The sequence below is a fragment of the Neophocaena asiaeorientalis genome, unplaced genomic scaffold (assembly GCF_003031525.2).
Source record: "Neophocaena asiaeorientalis asiaeorientalis breed wild unplaced genomic scaffold, Neophocaena_asiaeorientalis_V1.1 scaffold104, whole genome shotgun sequence".
NCBI classification, from domain to species: domain Eukaryota; kingdom Metazoa; phylum Chordata; class Mammalia; order Artiodactyla; family Phocoenidae; genus Neophocaena; species Neophocaena asiaeorientalis.
The window spans coordinates 2,214,685-2,222,865 of NW_020175679.1; positions in this window are offsets into that span (position 1 = coordinate 2,214,685).

Sequence of the window (8,181 nt, forward strand, 5' to 3'; positions counted from 1 at the left end):
CCTCCTAGAGGGTTAGCCTCCAGGCCACCTGTGTGGTCCCCCATCAGGAGAGCACACGCGTGTGTCGCACGTGACGCAAGGAGCCCCTTGGCCTCACCTGCTCATATGCCCATGTTCTTCAACCACAGAGTCCGTTTCCAGCCCCTTCCTCCTGACGGAACGTGTTCTCCCTTGGGGACCACCTGGAAGACCCCCAAACTCCCTCGGGCCTCTCCAGGGTGGGCCTGCACTCCCACCCCACCGCCCGCACACACTTCTCATCCCCATCAACACAGTCAGGGGGCCCTGCCTCCAAGCTGAAGACTGCTGCGTCCTCCCACCTGCGGGAAACCTGGAGCGGCCCCTCCCTGTCCCTGTTTCCCTGCCACCTCCAGCCCTCTCTGCCCTCCTCCACAGGGCTTGGGTGTCCCTCTGGGCCCCTGCCCCCAGCCCCCAAAGTCTGCAGGACCTGCTAGTGGAACTGCTGTCACCCCGATTACTTGAAATTGGATTATGGCACCAGGTGGCAGCTCCCCTGGCCCCATGGCATGGGGATCTCCAAGTCCACATGGGCTCATGGGACTGAGGGAACGCAGCCGCTCATCTGACCTCAACCTTAAGGAAAGATGAGCCTCTAGCTTCCAGAGGGGAGGTGGTCTCTGCCTCCCACCCAAGCTCACAAAGAAGACCCAGAAGATCCCCCAAATAGAGAGCAGGTTCAGAAGCTGGGTGGCTAGAAAGTACTGACCAAAAGCATGCAGGGACTACGTGATAGGCGTGAGGGCTGTGGCCCTCTGAGTCATGAATATGGACTGAGGACCTAGGATACGAGACATGAAGAAAGGGCTCCCAGGCTGTATGGTGACGTTTTTACTACAGAACAGTAAGCACTTGTTTAAAAATGCATTTTTATTGCATCCTGCATTGAAGAAAGTGAGAAAACTCTCAAGAAACTAGAGAAAGGGAGCTGGGAGATAAGTAGTGAGCACACAGAAGGGTGGGCTTCTTTGAAACTAGGCCTTGAACCAAGAGCAGGGCTGGGTGCAAGATTCCAGGACTAAATCGGGGACTCCAGCAGAAATAAACCGAAATAAGGCGGCCAAAGTTGAGACCCTGGATTTCTTAGATTTCTAGATTTCAGCGTTTAAGATCAATCAAAATCAGTTCACAATCAAAGATCAGAGAAAACCCACCATTGTGAGTGGAAGTCAACAGAAACAGCAAAAGTGGATTTAGGCCCCAGACACTTGAGATTTGGAACTAGAAAGATGGAATATTCAATAGGGTGCGTGAAATATTTAAATATATGAAAATTACAGAAATAAGCAAAAAGAAAATTTTCTTCATGATCAGGAAGATATGTAAAAGATGCAAATAGACTTTTTAGAAATAAATATTCATGTTAAAATAAACATAACAGGTAAACGAAACATCAGATTAAACATAGCTGAAGAAAGAGTTATTAAACAGGAAAATCATCTGAAGAAATTACTCAGAATGCAGACGCAGCAGAGAGGATGAGAGATGGACAGAAAGAAGGGAAGGTTGGCAGAGACAGAGGAAAGATGGGGTCTCAGATGCTAGAGGACAGGAAGACAAGAACAGACGGAGGGAAGTGTTATAAGGAATGATATTAGGGTTCCCCTGAACTAACAAAGGACATTAAAGTACAGGTACAGGAGGCATAATGTATAACAAGCTGCGTAAATAAAAAAGAAACCCACACCTAGACATCTTGGAGAGAGAGGCAGAACACCAGACAATCTGACCTTGAAAGCAACCAGAAAGAGGACGGATCACCTACCGAAAACAGGAGACTTCTGGACAGTGACAACAGAAGGAGGGAAGTGATGTCCACAAAGTGTGACAGAAATGGGCGTCAACCTAGAAGCGTGTACCCAACAATGCGTACTTAGGGAAAAGAGCAAAAACACATTCTTAGATAAATAAAAGCTGAGTTTACCACCATCAAAGGAAAACACGTAATGCAAACACTGGCAGAAGCCACGGCAAAAATGGAGAAGTGCTTCCAATACACCCCTCTCGGCTGTGTCAGGCCACCACATTGGAGAGGAAGTAAAAATACAGGTAGGACAACACGATGAACAAGCCCGGTTTAGGGGGCACCTTCAGGACCCTGGACTCGTTTTCTGGAACATGTATGTGGGTTCTGCTCAGGCACACAGGGACTATTTCCCAAAACAAAGCCCGAGCAACCCTCTGGCCACGGGCGTGGGTGGCTGAGCATCTCACCCCTGTCCCCACCCCCGCCCTGTGTGGTGCCGTCTCCTGCTGCCTTAAGCGTTCCCCGTGACCACGGAGCTGAGCGTCGGGAGTGCTGTACACGCCGAGCCTCCCTCTTGGTCTTCATGTTTGGGCTTCAGCGAGCTTCTTGCACCTTTGGGTTTAGTTTACATCAAATTTGGAAACATTTTGGCATTCATTTTTTTTCTAACATCTTTTCTGCACTCCAACCCCAATATTTTCTCCCCTTTTTCAAGAGCTTCAGCTAAACATACATTAGGCTGCTTCAAGCTGTCCCACAGGTCACTGATGATTTTTTATTTTTTGGTGGTGGTGCCACACAGCATGTGGGATCTTAACTCCCCAACCAGGGATCAAACCCGTGCCCCCTGCAATGGAAGCACAGAGTCCTAACTAGCAGACCGCCAGGGAAGTCCCTGTGATGATTTTTTTTTAATTCTCTTTTATCTCTGTTTCATTTGGGGTAGTTGGCATTGCTACACTTCTCCATGGTCTAACCTGCCAGTAACCCCTTGTGTATTTTATCTCGTGCATCGTAGTTTTTACCTCCATGAATTTAATCGGTAGCGTTGCTATAGTCTTAGAACACGTGGGATAAGTTATAATACTGTTTTATTGCCCTGTGTCAGTTCTAGGTCCATTTCAATTGATTCATCTATCTTCTCATTATGGGTTTTATTTTTTTTTTGCTTCTTTGCACACCTAATAGTTCTCATTGAATGCCAGTGGTTGTTAAGTGTACCTTTTGGGTGCTAGATTTTCCTGTATTCTTATACAGTAAATTTTCTTGAAGTTTGGTTTGAGATGCAGTTTGGTCTCTCTGCCTTGCTGCTAAGATGTGTAGGCAAGACCAGGGCAGAGCTCAGGCTACAGTCTACCATCCCCTCTCCAGAGCGATCCCCTTCTTTCCAGGCACCCCAAACGCCCGAGAATTGTGAAGTCTTCTTGTTGGCCGGTACACGCATCACTCATGACCTTGTGTGGGTGTCAGGCTCTGCCCCCTCTGACATTTGCAGTGGTCCACTCCCAGCCCTGCCGGTGTCCTCACCTATGTGAGGGGATCAGCGCTCAGCTGCACTCTCTAGGGGGCTGTGCAGCTCTCTCTGTGCTACTCTGTCCACTTTGGGCCCCCCAGTCTCTCCGCTTTGTCCCCTCACCTGGGGAGGCTGCCGGCTCCACCCGGGTCCTCTCCCTGCACCTGGACGCTATGTAGGACGTCAGCTGGGTCACTGTCCTTTGTCACCTGCTGTCCAGTGCCTTGCAAACCATGGCTTCATATATTTCATCCAGTTTGGGGTTGTTTCATGTGAGAAGGTAAATCTAGTTCCTGTTACTCCATCCTGCCTGGAAGCAGAAGTGTGGTCAGTGGTAATCTGATGCATATGGGTTACTGCTGCACACACACCCATTTTCCTTTGCACACTCAGGAAATGCAGTCACGGGAGCAGAGCCGACTGAACCCACACAGGCTCAGACAGCTGCTGTCGTCACTGGTGAAGACGCGCCAGGGCCGAGGGGTCGCAGACCCTAACCCCCAGCAGTGACGCGCCCCCTGAACAGCAGGAAATGGGGGCGGCGCTTCTCAAGAGCGTGTGTTCAGAGAAGGCAGGGAGAGGGTAGCTGACCCAGTAGCTACTACCTTAACAGGTTAGGGATCGTGCTGAGAGCTCCATGTGCTAAGAAGGCAGCACAGAAGAGCAGATTATTAGTTTAGATAAGTGGCAAAGGCTAGGACTGGGCTGAAGGGCGGATTCTGCTCCCACGGGGCAGCTGACCCCGGCATGGTTTCCGGGGAAGCGTGGTGCCTCTGTCCCGGGATCCTTTCCAGACGACGAGACACGGTGTCAGGCAGAGCCGGTGACTCCCCTGCAGTGGATGTCTTATGATGGATTTCCACAGACGCTGGAAGAACAAGCTTATCAAAATGGCTTTGATTTCTGTTAAACTGTTTCTATTTTTATAACCTCTACGACGTGGATGCACGTCCACGTCCTCTTGAAGGGACCACAGAAAGCCACCTTGTTCACACACCCACCTCAAGCCCTGCAGTTTATAACGCTGTCCGCCGTGACTTCGGGGTGTCCGACTGTCCTACTGCCCTCTGGCTCTCACTGAGCCTGGAGCGCACAGGCGTTAAACGAACTTGATGGCACATTCAGGAAACCGTGTGCACGCCTGTGTTGGCACCATATGCCCTCAGCCTCATGCAACGTTGGGAAAAAGGAAAAGCCAAGGTTGGCTGCCTCGGATGGACACGGGCACCACCTCGGCCACTGTGATCACAGCAACCAACAGCCCCGGGGAAGAACTCAGAGTCCGTCGCTGTGCTCAGAGCTCACGCACCATGTTGCCAGGGTTAGCACCGCAGGTTTGGCACGAGCAGAGGTGAGGAAGGATGCGTGGGCAGGAGGGGTCCCCAGAGCCAAGGGGAAGCACCAGGCCTCCACCCCGAGCTGGTGAGCTGATGCCTCTCGAGACCGTCTTAGAAGCAAAGTTAATAACAGACCCCAGGTCCTGGAGGTCTTATTAGAATAAAAACTAGGGAATCACCTTAAACCATCAGAAATTTATATGGCTTTCTTAAATGCCCAGGTTTATGACCACAAGGATAAGTCTATGAGCCACAAAAGCAGGTTTCCAAGGTGAGTATCAAGCACGTGCTGGTGGTGGACGCCAGCCCTGCCCCAAGCCTGCTGTGTGTCCTGGGTCAGCTTCTCTGAGTCCCAGGGGCATCGCCTGAAAATCGGGAGAGCGATCAGGGCTGTGCACGCCTAGGACCCCCAGGAGGACCCCGTGCTGGTCCAGGGCTCGGCCGCCAGCATCGAGAGGTTCTTCACAATCTGGAACGAGGGCCCCACGTTTTCATTTTGACTGGATCCCGCACCTGACGTCGGCGGCCCCGATCGGACCTCCACTCCAGGCAGGATGCGCGGCAGGGCAGGGCCAGCGTGGGCCACAGAGCAGGCACTGGGCGTCCACGGTCACCATGCTGGGCGGTGGTGAGGACATTCCTCCCCAGGAGCCATCTCTCCGTCCACCCCATGCACCTCACCCCAAGGAGGGGGCCCTGCTGGGCACCGACCAGCAACGAGCGGACAGAGCGGTCCCCAGCGGGCTGAGGCGCTCCACCCCGGGCAGCCGCTCCCCAAGGGGCTCAGAGCTGGCTGCAGGTCGTCCCTCCTTCCTTGGCTGCCCGGGGTACTTTGGCTCCATTGGGTCTAGGCTTCGACGAAGGGCGACTCTTCCCTGGTTGAGCAGCGCGAAGTGGGAGTCGCCACAGCTCTGTCCCCAGGCGAGGTGGACGGGCCGCCTTGTGCCCGCCGGTGTCGCCCTGCCGCCTGGTGAGAGCCTGCACGTGCCCGCGGCCCACGAGCAGCTCCCCACGTGGGGGGCGCTGCACGGCCGAGGATGGAAGCTGCCCGGGCCTCCGAGCACGTGGTCAGGAATGCATTGCAGCCAAGAGGACGGACTTCGGGTTGTAAAATAAGGAACGCTCTCATGCCTAGCGTGTGGAGTTAGGTATAGCCTGAGGCTCCAGCCCCTTCCCGCCCACAGACGCCCTCTGCCTCCCGTCTGGGTGGTCCTCGGGGTGGGGGCCCAGGGTCCAGAGCCTGAGGTAGCCAGTGGGAGCTAGGGTGGACGAGGCATGGGAAAGAGAACGCGCGAGGAAGCCAGGCCAGTGAGCTGAGCACCGTCCTGGGGGGAGCACAGAAGGTGGTCTCTGTAGATGTAACTAGGGGCCTCTACAGGAGGGCACCTCGGATTACCCTCATGGGCCCTAAATCCACGAGATTGTCCTTAGGAGACACAGGGAGGAAACAGACACGGGGGAGGAGGCCACGTGAAGACACAGGTCGAGGTCAGGGTGATGGGGCCACAAGCCCAGGGATGCCCGGAGGGCCCCGAAGCTGGAGAGGCAGGGAGGGTCCCCAGGCCCCTGCAGGGAGCACGGCTGCCGACACCTTGACTTTGGACTGTGAAGGCTTCTGTTGGTTAAGCCGCCAGCATGCGGTCCTTTGCCCTGTGGCCCTGAAAAACCAGCACAGTGTCTTACAAGTACAGATGATCCCGCTCACGGGCGGCCTCCGTGTGGCCACCGTGCAGACGTGCATGTGTCAACTCGAGTTGGCTTTTGATAACTGGAGTGTAGACGGAGGTCGTCCAGGTCTCGTCAGTGGACTAAGGGCCAGGGAGCAGCGTCATCCCCCACAAAGGGTGTGCTGGTCCAGCAGCCAGCGCTGGAAGAAGGCTCTTCCGACTCCCACAACAGGATGGAACCTGCCATCCCATCCTATCGCGAAGGGGACTCTCCCAGCTCGGTAAGAGCCCATGTCACTATTTCAGGCGATCTTCTGAGTGTGGCCAGGACTGATTCTATGCTGTGAACTCAAAACACAATCTCATTCACAGACGACCAGTGGTAGCCTCCAGGAATGGTACAGCCGGCAACCCCGCTGGCTGACTTCTGGCCGCCTGCACCGTGGGGCGTGGCTACGTGGGCTGTGGCTCTAGCCACCCCGTCGTCGTGGGGGCGGCAGTGCTGGGAGCCCGCCCCGTCCCCCAGGCCCCGCCTCTGCGATGACTGTCCCTCACACATTTCTGCCCCCGGAGTCTGGCACTCACCTCCCAGAGCAGTTCCGCCATCAGCAAACCCACACATTTATGCCACAGCACTTGCACAGGTTTTGAAAAGTGGGCTGAATGCTCGCCTTTTGGCTAATACGACACTGGGAACATAATAACGAGTAGTGTTTTTCGTTCTTTCATCTGCATCGTTAACAGTAACTTCAGCGGTGCTCGGGGCTGTGGGGGACAGAGAAGGTGCAGCCCAGCTTCAACCTAAAGAGTCAGGACCGCAGGTCAGGGGGGGCGCCCCAGGGAGCCTCCTGCTTTCCCTGTTCTTCCAACTCTAAGATTCTGGACTTATCTGGTGTTCAGAGCGTGAAACCTTTCAGAGAAACGAGAAATAGAAGCCCATCTTCAGCCAGTTTTCAGCAGGAGCAGAAACCAGAGGGGTTGAGAGGAAGGCACTTCAGCCCAGGACCACGGTGGGGATGGGCGGGCTCAGCCTGCCTGTCCCTGGTTCCCGAAGGGTCGAGAAAACCGCATCCTCTCTCCCGGGGGCGGGCGATCTGCTGGACAGCAGCACCTGTCACCCCTTCTCTGGCTCAGCACCCCGGCCTCCTCTGCTGCCTGGCCCGGCCGGAATCCCAGGTGATGTTGGAAGCTGCTCCCCGCAGTTCCGATTCAGAAGAGACCTGAGAGCTGAGCAGAGCCTGGGGTCAGGTGTGGGGTCTCTGCAGCCAGGACGGAGGACAGAGCCTGGGGTCGGGGTGGGGGAGGAGTGAGGTCTGTGGCCAGATGGGCCATGGAGGTGTGTATGTGTAAGGCTCAGGGTGGGGGCTTGGAAGCCAAGAGGGGAGGACAGGGCCTGCGGTGGGCTCCTTGGCCAGCTCCAGGTACTACAGCAGTGAAGCTAGAGGCCACAGTTCCCCCTGGAGCCCGGGCATCTGGACAGCTTGGGGCGGCTTGCTCCACTGGAGGGGGTCCTGGAGGATAGAGCGGGAGACCCCTGCACCCCAAGTCTCAGTACTAGAACCTCCCTGTCACCCCGGCCCCAGAACCTTCGGCTGAGCAACCTCCTGGTTGAAGGCGGGGCCGCGCCCTGTCTCCGAACCCACCCCTCCTGTCGCAGAGCCTGCCTGGTGGAGAGGAGGCAGCAGGTGTACCAAGAAGAGAGAGGCAGAGACCCTGGAAGAGGCTCTGAGGTCTGCTGCTTTCACCCAGGTAACCCGCGGAGGCCCCGGTCGGACGCAGGAAGATGGCCCGCCTCCAGCTGGAGTGGGGGCCTGGGTTGGGGCGCCGCCGCTTGCCCCCGGGAAGGCGTCCCAGCTGCGCACCGCGCCCAGGGCCCGGCACGGACCCGCCTCCCCGCCT